Genomic DNA, 10,891 nt, shown 5'->3' with positions numbered 1-10,891 from the left:
CTTTTCTACAACTTAGGGAGTTATTATACACAAGTGTTAACACAGAGGCCATTGTTCTATTTGTCCTTACTTTTCCACTTTTTAAATAATTTTTCTGTGGACCTACTTCATGGCTACTTCTTAGCTCTAATCACAGTTCTGTTGTCTCTGAGGCCTGCATTTTAGAGCATTCCCAAAACCCACAGATTTTGTGGATTCCCACAATTCCCAGTCTTGGTTCACCTAAAAAGTAACCTAAAGGAGGCTCCTTTGGAACAACCCAAAGCTACAGTGGGATGCATGTTTGCCTGAGCTCCATGCTCCCTGTAAGATCCCTTGCAGAGATTTGGGCAGACACATCCCAGTACAAATGAGATGCAGTCATTCCCTTCTCTGTCAAAATCCTGAGGCAGACCCAGGAGGCATCTTGAAAGTGGAACAAAATACTGGCTGGGAGGGGGCAAAAAGTGCACACAGCTCCTCTGCAAATCAACTCTGTTCACCCGTGGAATCATGATGCACGGCTTAGCTTGCTTTCCTTGGCCTTTCCTTGCTTGTGACTCAGCACAGACATGTCCTCTGATAACAGACAACACAGTGCCTTGACAGGAGCTTTTGCCTGGGCTCTCCACACTTGGCATGCTGAGGGTGGCATTTGAAAATCAAGGTAATTGCTGAACAGCCCTGAACTACTTTGAAATTCTCTTGCTGAAACACTGCATTGTTACCCAGAAGGGTTCCCTCCATTTGAAAGCATCTCATGTTCCCCATTTCCAAGTCAGCTGCCATTACCCAGCCAAGTGGAGGGCTTAGAGAAGGAAGCATGACGCCTCAGCTTGGAAAACCAGGCGTTGGCTCTCAGAGCTCCTTGAGCAGAGCCCTTTGGTGCCCCAAATGTTGAAGAGAGGGCACTGTGAGGAAGATGTGCCATTGGAGCCCTCCTTTGCTTTTCAATACACAGGGATTGGCAGCAAGGGGCCAGGCCCTGCTTGTCCCCTCCTGCTGCCCCGCTGGGAGCTGCAGCTGGCACTGAGGGACACCAGGGCACACGGGAATACCATCTCTGCCAGGCAGCTGGGGCGCTGCGGGGCAGCTGCCAGGGGGTGCCTGGGCCAGGGGCAGGGCCCCTCTGGCAAGGGGGAGAGCCTTGGGCCGCTGGCAGGCAGCACAAAGCCATCGAGGGGACGGCCCGGCCGCAGCGCACGGCTCCCAAGGCACCGGGCGGCTGAGGCACGGCGGGACACGGCAGGGAACATTCCAGGCCTCTGCAGGCTTTGGAGTCTGTATTGCCAGTCCCGCTGAAACCAAGGGCTGCAACAGAGAATCTTCTGCTTACTTCACCATCTTCCCCATCTTCATCATTCTGTCCGCCAGCTGGCCCAGGTCAGGCTGACAGCTCGCAGCACATCTGCTGAATGCCAGCTGCTTCTGTGCTGGCTTCATTCTTCTTATGACCACCCATTCATTTCTCCTTCAAGGAGAATTCTGAGCTTCCCCACATCAACCATACTCTTCTCTTATCTAAGCAATGCGTCATGAAGGGAGCTTTCTATGCTCTATAGTCCTAAGTAAAGAAAGCCTTGCCAAGAAAACCTCCAGACATTCCATGTCCCAGCTATGGCACAGCTCCTCTTCAAACTGAGCGGATGGCTGAAGCTCTACCTCAGGATGATCCATCCCCTTTTTCCCTCCTTGTGCTGGTGTCCACAGGGGTCCCAGGACGAGGGAAGAAAGAGAATCTTGACTTCAAGTTCCAGAAGGCTGATTTATTCTTTGATGATAGATATTATAATAAAATGATAGATTCGAAGTATACTAAAAGAATAGAAGGAAGGATTCCATCAGAAGGCTTGCAAGGAAAGGGAAAGAATGGGATGATACTAAAATCTTGTGACTGACCAGACAGTCCCAGACAGTTGGGCTGGGATTGGCCATTCATAAGAAACAAGCACATGAGATCAATCAAAGATGCACCTGTTGCATTCCACAGCAGCAGATAATTCTTGTTTGCATTGTGTTCCTGAGGCCTCTCAGCCTCTCAGGAGAAAAATCCTGGCAAAGGGATGTTTCAGAAAAGATCATGGCTACGCCTGCTCTCAGCTGGCGGGGCACAAGGGCCTCCTCAGCCGCAGGCATCTCCTCTCCGCTCTTCGTGCACTTGCTTTGCCCAGGTAAGGCAAGCAAAGCTGCTTGGCTCAGTGTGCTCTTTGGGCTTCTCAAAGGGGCTGGCCACTCAGCTCCAGCATGGCAAGGAAGGGAGTCTTACAACGCTCTGCATACTTTAGAGTTTGAGTGTCACTGCAGCTGAAACAAAGTGTCCCCTGGCTACTTCTGCCTCTTCAGCATTCTGTCCTGCAGGTGGCCTGCTCAGGCTGAGAGCTTGGAGCGCCTGCAGGCTCCAGTCCTGCTGCAGCCCAGCTCTTCCTCTCACAGCTTAGTTCTTATTGTGACAATTGGTCCATTTCTACTTAAAAGATACCTCAGAGCTTCCCTCAATTAACAACACTCTGGTCTAAGCTAAACAATCCTCTATTATCTAAGCTACCTACCTTCTATAGTCCTTAAAACTCGCTCCCTACATGTCCTAAAGTTTTGAAAATTTTATCTTTTGGAGAAAAAAAACCATCAGAGCTTAAAATTGAACCTAACTGACACCTAAACTAACCTAACCTAAGCTAACCTAACCTATCACCTAAAAGGAGCATTATACAAAACCATTGCTATTCCTATCTACAGCCCAGCTCCTGCTAAAACTCAGGGCATGGCTGAAACTCTGCCTGAAGGTGGACATGTCGCCTTCTCCCTCCTCTCAGCTGGCGGGGCTCAAGGGCTTTGTCCTAGGCTGACGTTAGGATGCTTTATCCCCATTCGTGTGTGCTGTTTATGCTGGATATTATGTTCTGTGCCTTCAAGACTGGCTCTGAAGAGGGAATGTTTTGTTTTGGCTCCTTATCAGCTGCTCCCCCACGGCTGGCAGGACACACAGCCGGGACAGTACATAGTGCTGCTTCTTCTTTTTGCCTGGCTTTTGGCTTTGCTTCTTGCTTCTGCTTCACTTCTGCTTACACTTGCTTCTTGCTTCTTCTCATTAGTTTAGCTAAACAGTCAAAATTTCTTCCTGGACTGCTTCTGCTTTCCTGTTTGGACCTACTCAAACCTGCTTTGGACTGGGACCTGGGAACACCAAGAGTTTGCACCTTGTGGCTGCAGCAGCTGCCCCAGTTTGCCCTAAACAGGACACATGTGCAATCGAAGAACTCCAATTTTACAGGTCTTTTTAACATTTGATCTTAAAAAATCAATCCTTTGCTTAGTATTTTGGGAACTCCTTAATCTTGGAAATTTGTAATCTTCTCAGGGCATTGAAAGTCAATCAAATGCTGCAGGTGCCATTCTTCCTTTACTATGGTTTATGTATTAGGCTTGACTCTTAGCCAGAGATCTTTTCATTGGCAGCCTGGCAGCTCTACTCTGGAAGTGTGTGCAGGAAAATTCCCTTGGGAACGTTGGGTAAATCAGCTCCTGGGAGATGGGCACGGCCTGGCCCTGATGCTCAGCATGCTTGGGGTCAGGCTGGCTGTCTGTCTAATAAAAGTGCATAATAATATAATTAAGTATTCATTTTAATTGATGATAAACTAAATTTTTCAAGTTAATCTGTTTCAGCAGTGACCTCCCTGACTTTAGCCTGAGCTTTCCAGTTCCTGCTTTTCTTATTTTCTCCCCTGTCCTTCGGAGAGGAAGTGATGGTGGCTGGAAGTGTGCAGCCAGCGAGGGCCAGGCCACCGCAGCAGCCCTGCACACTCAGCCTTGGAGATCTGGTCAGGAATCTGCTGCTGCTTCTCAGCTTTCCACGGCAGAGCCTGGCCATGCTGCCATCACCGTGCTGCACCAGTGAGTTTTCATCTCTTTGGTCAAACTCAAAACCAGCCTTCATTCTCAAGAGGAATTCTTTGTGGATGATAGTGTGAAGAATGTGGTGTTTATGCTCACATCATACTGGCAGTAGAGGAGAACAGCTCCTGGCTGATTGGGCAAGAAAGACCTCGTTCTTTCTTCACTAAACCTGCCCTAGCAAAATTCACAGGCTGGTGACAGCTATCCCTAGAGTGGAAAATATTTATTGACTTTACTGACAATTTAATATACTTTGTTAAGCTTTGTGATTTAGTTTCTATTGATCCTGAGACACATGGGGCTACTTTTGCTTCCGAAGGGATTAAACTGGGTAGCACTTAGAATCAGATTTGGTGAAGATGGGTGCAGAAGACTTGGTAGTTCACTTCTGAAAAGCATGAAAATGATTAATATTTCAGATAGAAATGATAGGATTTAACATAATATGTGAAATTTTTATTATGTAATTTATTTTTTTTAAACCTGGATAAATGAAATGAGGCTTTTGGGGAAAGCATGAGCTGGATTTTATACTGAGTTTGAAAACCTCTGATTCTGCTCTCCTTTCTCTTTCTGCTGGAACTTGTAGCAAACTTATTTTGTCCAAGTACAATTTTGTAAGGATGATTTTTCAAATTGAGCCTTTCTTGTGGAGGGATAGAATGTAAGAAAACAAAGTGCAGAAGGTAATCTCACACCTGAGGAGTTGCATCTGTACTAATGACCAAAGAATAAGAACAGGCCTGCCCTTAATAGGCCACAGCTGTGTCCAATAAGAAGAGGAGAGTAAGTGAGCTGGGTGAGAGGAGAGATGGAGTTTGTTAGCTGTGCTGTGAATAGAGATGGAGTTTGTTAGCTGTGCTGTGAATAGAGATGGAGTTTGTTAGCTGTGCTGTGAAGAAAGAGTCAGTGCTGTGAGGAGCTGCCCATGAGGAATCACTGAGAAAGTATGAGAGCTTTGCAGTAAGATGGCAACACTTTCTCACTTGTGTTGGAGAGGGAGGGGAATGGAGAAAAAAAACCTACTTTCCTGAATACAATTTAAATTTTATACTGATGATTTGACTCTTTCCAAGACTGGACTGAACATTGGATCTGGTTGAAACTGAGGGGGTGACTCATGACTGAGGTATAAAATCTCCATTTCATTCACTGTATTAGGAGTTTTCTCTTCCCCACAAGGAAGTTAAGGAAAAAAAAAAAAAGGGTTTAAAATTTCCTATGCAATTTTCAGTTTGTTCCTCTTCCTGGAGAAATCTTAGCAAGTGTAGGACATCTGAAAAACTTGGAACTATGTCTTTATTTCTGAGGCTCTCTTGAACATTGCTTTTGTTGTGATGTTTTTGTTTGAGTTCTTTGAATTTACCCAAGTAATCTTCGTCTCAGCAGTGACTCTGATAAAGCTATGCCCTTCTAGTTAATAATGCATTCTTAATGCAACAAAGTATGTATTTCCCCATGTTTTTAATAACCTGATGAGTATAATCCTGAGTGAAGTCAATGCCAAGCAGATCTGAGGCAAAACACTGTTTTTAGTGTGTTTCAGTGTAGGTTATGCACAAGGAAATAGACATTTATTTTTTAAGTTTCAGCTACCTTTAATTACTTACTCTACACATATTCAAATTCAGATTGCTGAATGCTGAATGAAAAGCAGGCTTAAAATAGTTAATTCAAATTCTTCTAATTGAGACAAACTATTTTTATAGCTTTGTTTTGAAGGGGTTTTTGTTTGCTAAGCAAATGGCAAACATTGATTTATCAAGCTCCCTGCACGTTTCCTGCTGTCATTCTTGCCAGTGATCCCTGCAGGGATGAGTGGTCACTGACCCTCACCAGGGTGAACTGCAGGAGCCTTGCAGCCATGCCTGTGATTTCTCACAGTGGCAGAACACCTCCAACAGCACAGGGACGTTTTGCTAAAGCTCCTATTTTTCCCTACAGGTTATCTTACAGGCAGAATAAAATGCTTTCATAAGGACCAACCACATCTTTTTTCTGCCTGAAGGGTCACATTTGTTTGGTTTTTTTATCTTGTTTAGGTGAGATATGAAAAAAATGAAGAGCAAACTCAGAGGGAATGCCGAAACTACCAGCTGGCAGTACTTCTGTAGGAGGGTCTCCATTTACACCTCGAGCTTGCTCTTAGAGACCTTTGAACTGTATTTCAAAGGTATTTTGGTAGGTGGTGGCTGCTGACTATCTGCATTTCCTCTTCCATTTGTTTTCTGTGTTCATTTGATATCACTGCTAAATGTCACCAATAAGGGAACTGGTGAGGAAGAGCTGAGGAACCAGCTTTTGAGATTGCCAAGCTGATCTGGAGAGTTCTTTTCATATTGGACTTGTAAAAATGGGTATGTCACCCAAGTTAACATTCTCCAGAAAAGGGCAAGATTGTCCTCCTTACAGTGAGGGATCTGTATTTTAAGAGAGGTGTTTGATGGTGCTGTAAAGGAGCCAGATGCAGAATAATTCACTGAGAAGTCATTTAAGCTGGGACTACCCATGGATGATTCCTAGAAATAAAATGACTAAGGTCTTGTTTTAAAGGAAAATTAAATCTAATCCCATTTTCAGGATCAAGTGGATAAATACAAACAACTAAATACACATAAATACCAAAACCCCAGAAAGACAGGAAACAGGACTGGGCCTCACCAGACTGATGGCTGCTGCCACAGCCCAGCAGACCCTGGATGCCTTCACCTGCCTGAACTCAGCCCTGGCCTGGGCCCCAGGGTGGGCTGCTCTGGGTATCTCTCACAGCATTCCAGGGATGATCCTGCTCCTTCCCTGGTGCCCCAGGGTCCTGCAAGCACCTTCTGGGGCCGCCCAGACACCTCCCGGGCCTCCCTGCACAGTGCAGTCAGGGATGGACTCCAAGCTTCCTTGGAAGGTGGAGGCAGGAGAACATTGCCCACCGTCTTCTCTGCAGCTGCCCTCCACACTGGTGCAGCCCCTGCTGGGGCACTCAGGCTCTCCATTCCAGGCAGGCCGGAGCTCCCGTGCCAACCCAGCACTCGCCGTGTGCCCTCTTGGATGGAATGTCAAGGAAAGGACACAGCACTGCGTAGAAAATGTGAACTTTATTCTTGACTACTTGAACCTAACTTGACTATTTGCAAAATCTACACTACAGGGTGACTAGAAGACTATGGGGTGTAAGAAATCTTTGCCTAAACTACTTGAACTTTGAGAAAGGGAACACTGAGGGAAAATTCAACTTCTTCTGGAAAAGGTGTTGGGGAATGCTATGACTAATGATGGGGTGTCTCTAACTCCTGAGATGGGGATGTCGCAGTGCCCGGGCTGGGTGCTGGTCACACATCCCCACAAGGGTCTGCAGAGCGGTGGGGCTGGAGGTCAGCGCTGAGGGAGGCCGGGATCCTCCTCTCTCAGCCGGCCCCTGGTGCTGAGGGCGGCCGGAGTCTCCTCCGCTCTCACACGGCGCTCTGTGCTGCCCTCCTGGCTCTGGGTCTCTGCCCAGGGCGGTGCCGCAGGCAGAGCCGCAGCAGGGCGCGGTTGTGCCTCAGCAGCTGGAGCAGCTTCCTGGGGCAGCCGTGGCCCCGGCAGCAGCAGCGGGGCCCTGCCCGGGCCGAGCAGCTCCGGAGCCTCTCCTGCAAGGCAAAGCACCGGGATCCCGATGGGCGGAGCGGGGCCCAGGCCTCTGCCCGAGAGGCTGGGGCCGGGCTGGGCTGCCCGGGGCAGAGGCTGCAGCGAGCAGAGCTCCGGCCGCCTCTGTCTGGTGCCGTCCCTGGGCTCAGCCCTGGGCCCCATTCCTGCCCAGAGGCTCCGCTCCCCTCTCAGGCGGGGCCTTGGCCAAGGCGCTGCCCAGGAGGCCCAGCAGCCTCGGGCTCTGCCCCATGCTGCTGGCCAGCCCCCCTCCCTCACCTGTCTGCAGCGTCTCCAGAGCCTTTTGCCGAGGTACCAACCCAGGACAACGGCCATGGTCAGCAGCTCCACCAGGAAGCACGTCCAGCCCACCAGCGCCATATCTGTCACTGTAGGACACGAAAGAACGCACACACGCACCGCTCTCCAGGTGAGAAGGAAAAGAGAGCGTTTATTCTCTGACTCCATAATTTATAGTTTTACAAAGGTGACAGTGGATTGGAGGGTTGACAGTGCCACCTCTCCACAGACACTGGCTTAACCAGCAGTCCATCAACAATGTCCGTTTTCACAAGAATGTAAACTATAAGTTGTTTACAGAAAAGTGTGTGGGAAAGTTCTTTACAAAAATGTCAATATCAGAAGGCCTTTCTAGAAATCTCAAAAACCCAGAGTGACATCTCACCCTTTTTTGTTTAAAAGAAAAAAGAAAAGAAAAATGAACAATGCTCAGTGTTCGCTTGCGGAGGAATCATCGGAGTGACCGCTCTCATCATCTGCATCAGAGTCATCACTCAATGATTCACCCGCTTGATGCCTTTCAGGTTGGTCACGGTTTCCATCTTGTTCATTGGCTGGATTCTGTCTCTGCGGTCGTAGGTCAGGGCGAACACATTTTGAAGGTACCCAGCGTACCCCAGTATCTGTGGATACACAAGCATACCCGCGCCCCGAAGCGATCAGGTCATAGGGACCTTCCCACTGTTTGGTGACTAAATTCCGCACCCGAACCTTCGCCCGAGGCTGATGTGCCTCGTCGGCAGCCTGCAACGAGAGATGGTGATTCAAAATGACAGGATTATTTGAGTTCTGCGGCACTGTGAGATGATTGATTGTGCACAAAGCTTTTGCCAACCGACTGTGCGGGGTTTCACCCTGCATTCCCCGTTTTTGTTTTTGTAGAACCTGCTTCAGAGTACCATGAGCGCGTTCTACAATAGCTTGACCAGTTGGAGAATGTGGGATACCAAACCTATGCGAGACCCCCTCCCACAACTGCAGGAACTGCCGCACCTTTTGTGATGCATAAGCAGGACCATTGTCGGTTTTCACAGCAGAAGGTATGCCCAGAACAGCAAAGGCCTGCCTCCAGTGGGCAAGGACATCACGGGCCTTCTCCCCAGTGTGAGCCGAAGCCCACATCGCAGAGGAGAACGTGTCCACCGTGACATGCACATACTTGAGCCGGCCAAACTCGGCAATCTGGGTGACATCAGTCTGCCACAGCTCCAAGGCCCTAAGGCCTCTGGGGTTTACCCCTGCTGGCAAAGGCGGAGCAAGTGCATGGCAGTCATCACATGACTCAACAATGTCACGAGCCTCAGTCGGCGTCAGGTGAAACTGCTTCTGCAGAGTATGTGCGTTTTGGTGGAAAAACCCATGCGATGCCTCGGCCTGCGCGAGTGTGTCAGGCTGAGGCGCTACCCACGCCGGGTTAGCCAACTTGTCAGCCCTCGCGTTACCTTCCACTATAAAGCCTGGCAAATTGGTGTGACTCCTCACATGCAGAACATAGAATGGATGAACCCGAGCCTGAATGGCACACCACAGGGTCTTCAGTAAATGAAACAAGGCAGGATTACTGACCTCCTTCAAAACCGAATGACCCAGCCGTTGTGCGATATCAGCCACATAGGCGGAATCCGTGACCAAGTTGAAAGGTTCCTGGGAAAATTTCTCAAATGCCATGACAGCAGCCTTCAGTTCAACCAATTGGGCTGACCCTTCCTCATGGCCTACCAACACCTGCCACTCAGATCCGTCCCTCCAGGTAACGATGGCCTTTCCTGTCCTTCCTGAACCGTCAGTGAAGATGGTGGGTCCTTGCATGGGGTCCTGGCTATGTTTAGGCCGCAAAGAGATCTGTGTGCATTTTGCCATATGCAGTAGCCTATGGCTGGGCAAATGATAAGAAATCTGCCCTGAAAAATTTTCCAGAGCACTCTGCAGGGACACACTGTTTGCAAAGCTCCAGTCAAAATCCTCCCGTGACACCGGGAGTATGATCTTTGCAGGATCCGCACCCATCAATTGCAAACACCGTTGCCGGCATTTGAGTATCAAATGAGCAATCAGCTAAAACAATGCAGTTGCCGTCTTCCGCGGCTGATGGGGCAGGAAAACCCATTCCAGAACGTGCAAGGGATCAGACCATTCGTCACTCCATTGGCCAATAATGCCTGTGGGGTACGAATCTGGAGTGGTGACAAACACAGTGATATCAACGGAGGGATCAATGCGATAGACCTGGCAAGCCGAAACAGCCTGCTGAACCTCCTCCAACGCCTTATGCGCCTCAGGGGTCAACGTGCGAGGTGACTTTAGATCAGAGTCTCCCTTCAACAAATCATACAGAGGAGACAGCTGTGCATCGGTCAGTCCCAAGTACGGACGCAACCAAGTGATGACGCCTACTAGTTTCTGAGCATCATTCAGCGTCTTCACGGAATGCACAAATTGTACCTCCTGGTGACAGATCGTTCGTTCCAGAATCTTGACCCCCAAGTACTTCCAAGGTGGTTGTTGTTGAACCTTCTCTGGAGCTACCTGCAGTCCATGAGCATGTAAGGCATCGAGCAGCCGAGGCTGAATCCTCAGCAGCTCATCCTGGGTGGACGCGGCCACCAAAATATCGTCCATATAATGATACAGACATGCATCAGGGAACTGCTTGCGAACTCCAGACAAGGCACGAGCCACATACCACTGGCATATGGCCGGGCTGTTCCGCATGCCCTGAGGCAATGTCATCCATTGATATCTCTGTGCGGGCTCAGCCTCATTAGTTGCTGGCACTGAAAAAGCAAATTTCGGCCTGTCATCAGGATGCAAAGGAATTGAAAAGAAACAGTCCTTTACATCGACAATAAGGACCGGCCAGTCTGCGGGAAGCATGGTAGGTGACGGCATGCCTGTTTGCAACGTCCCCATGCTTTCCATCACGGCATTGACCTTTCGGAGATCTTGTAACAACCTCCATTTACCAGATTTCTTTTTTATGCAAAAGACAGGAGTGTTCCAGGGACTGGTAGAAGGCTCCAGATGACCCTGGTCCAACTGCTCCTGCACCAGATTCCGAAGGGCGTCAAGTTTATCTTGAGGAAGGGGCCACTGCTTTTCC

The sequence above is a fragment of the Fringilla coelebs genome, assembly GCF_963513975.1.
Source record: "Fringilla coelebs genome assembly, contig: SCAFFOLD_40, whole genome shotgun sequence".
NCBI classification, from domain to species: Eukaryota; Metazoa; Chordata; class Aves; order Passeriformes; family Fringillidae; genus Fringilla; species Fringilla coelebs.
This window is presented reverse-complemented; position numbering follows the sequence as displayed.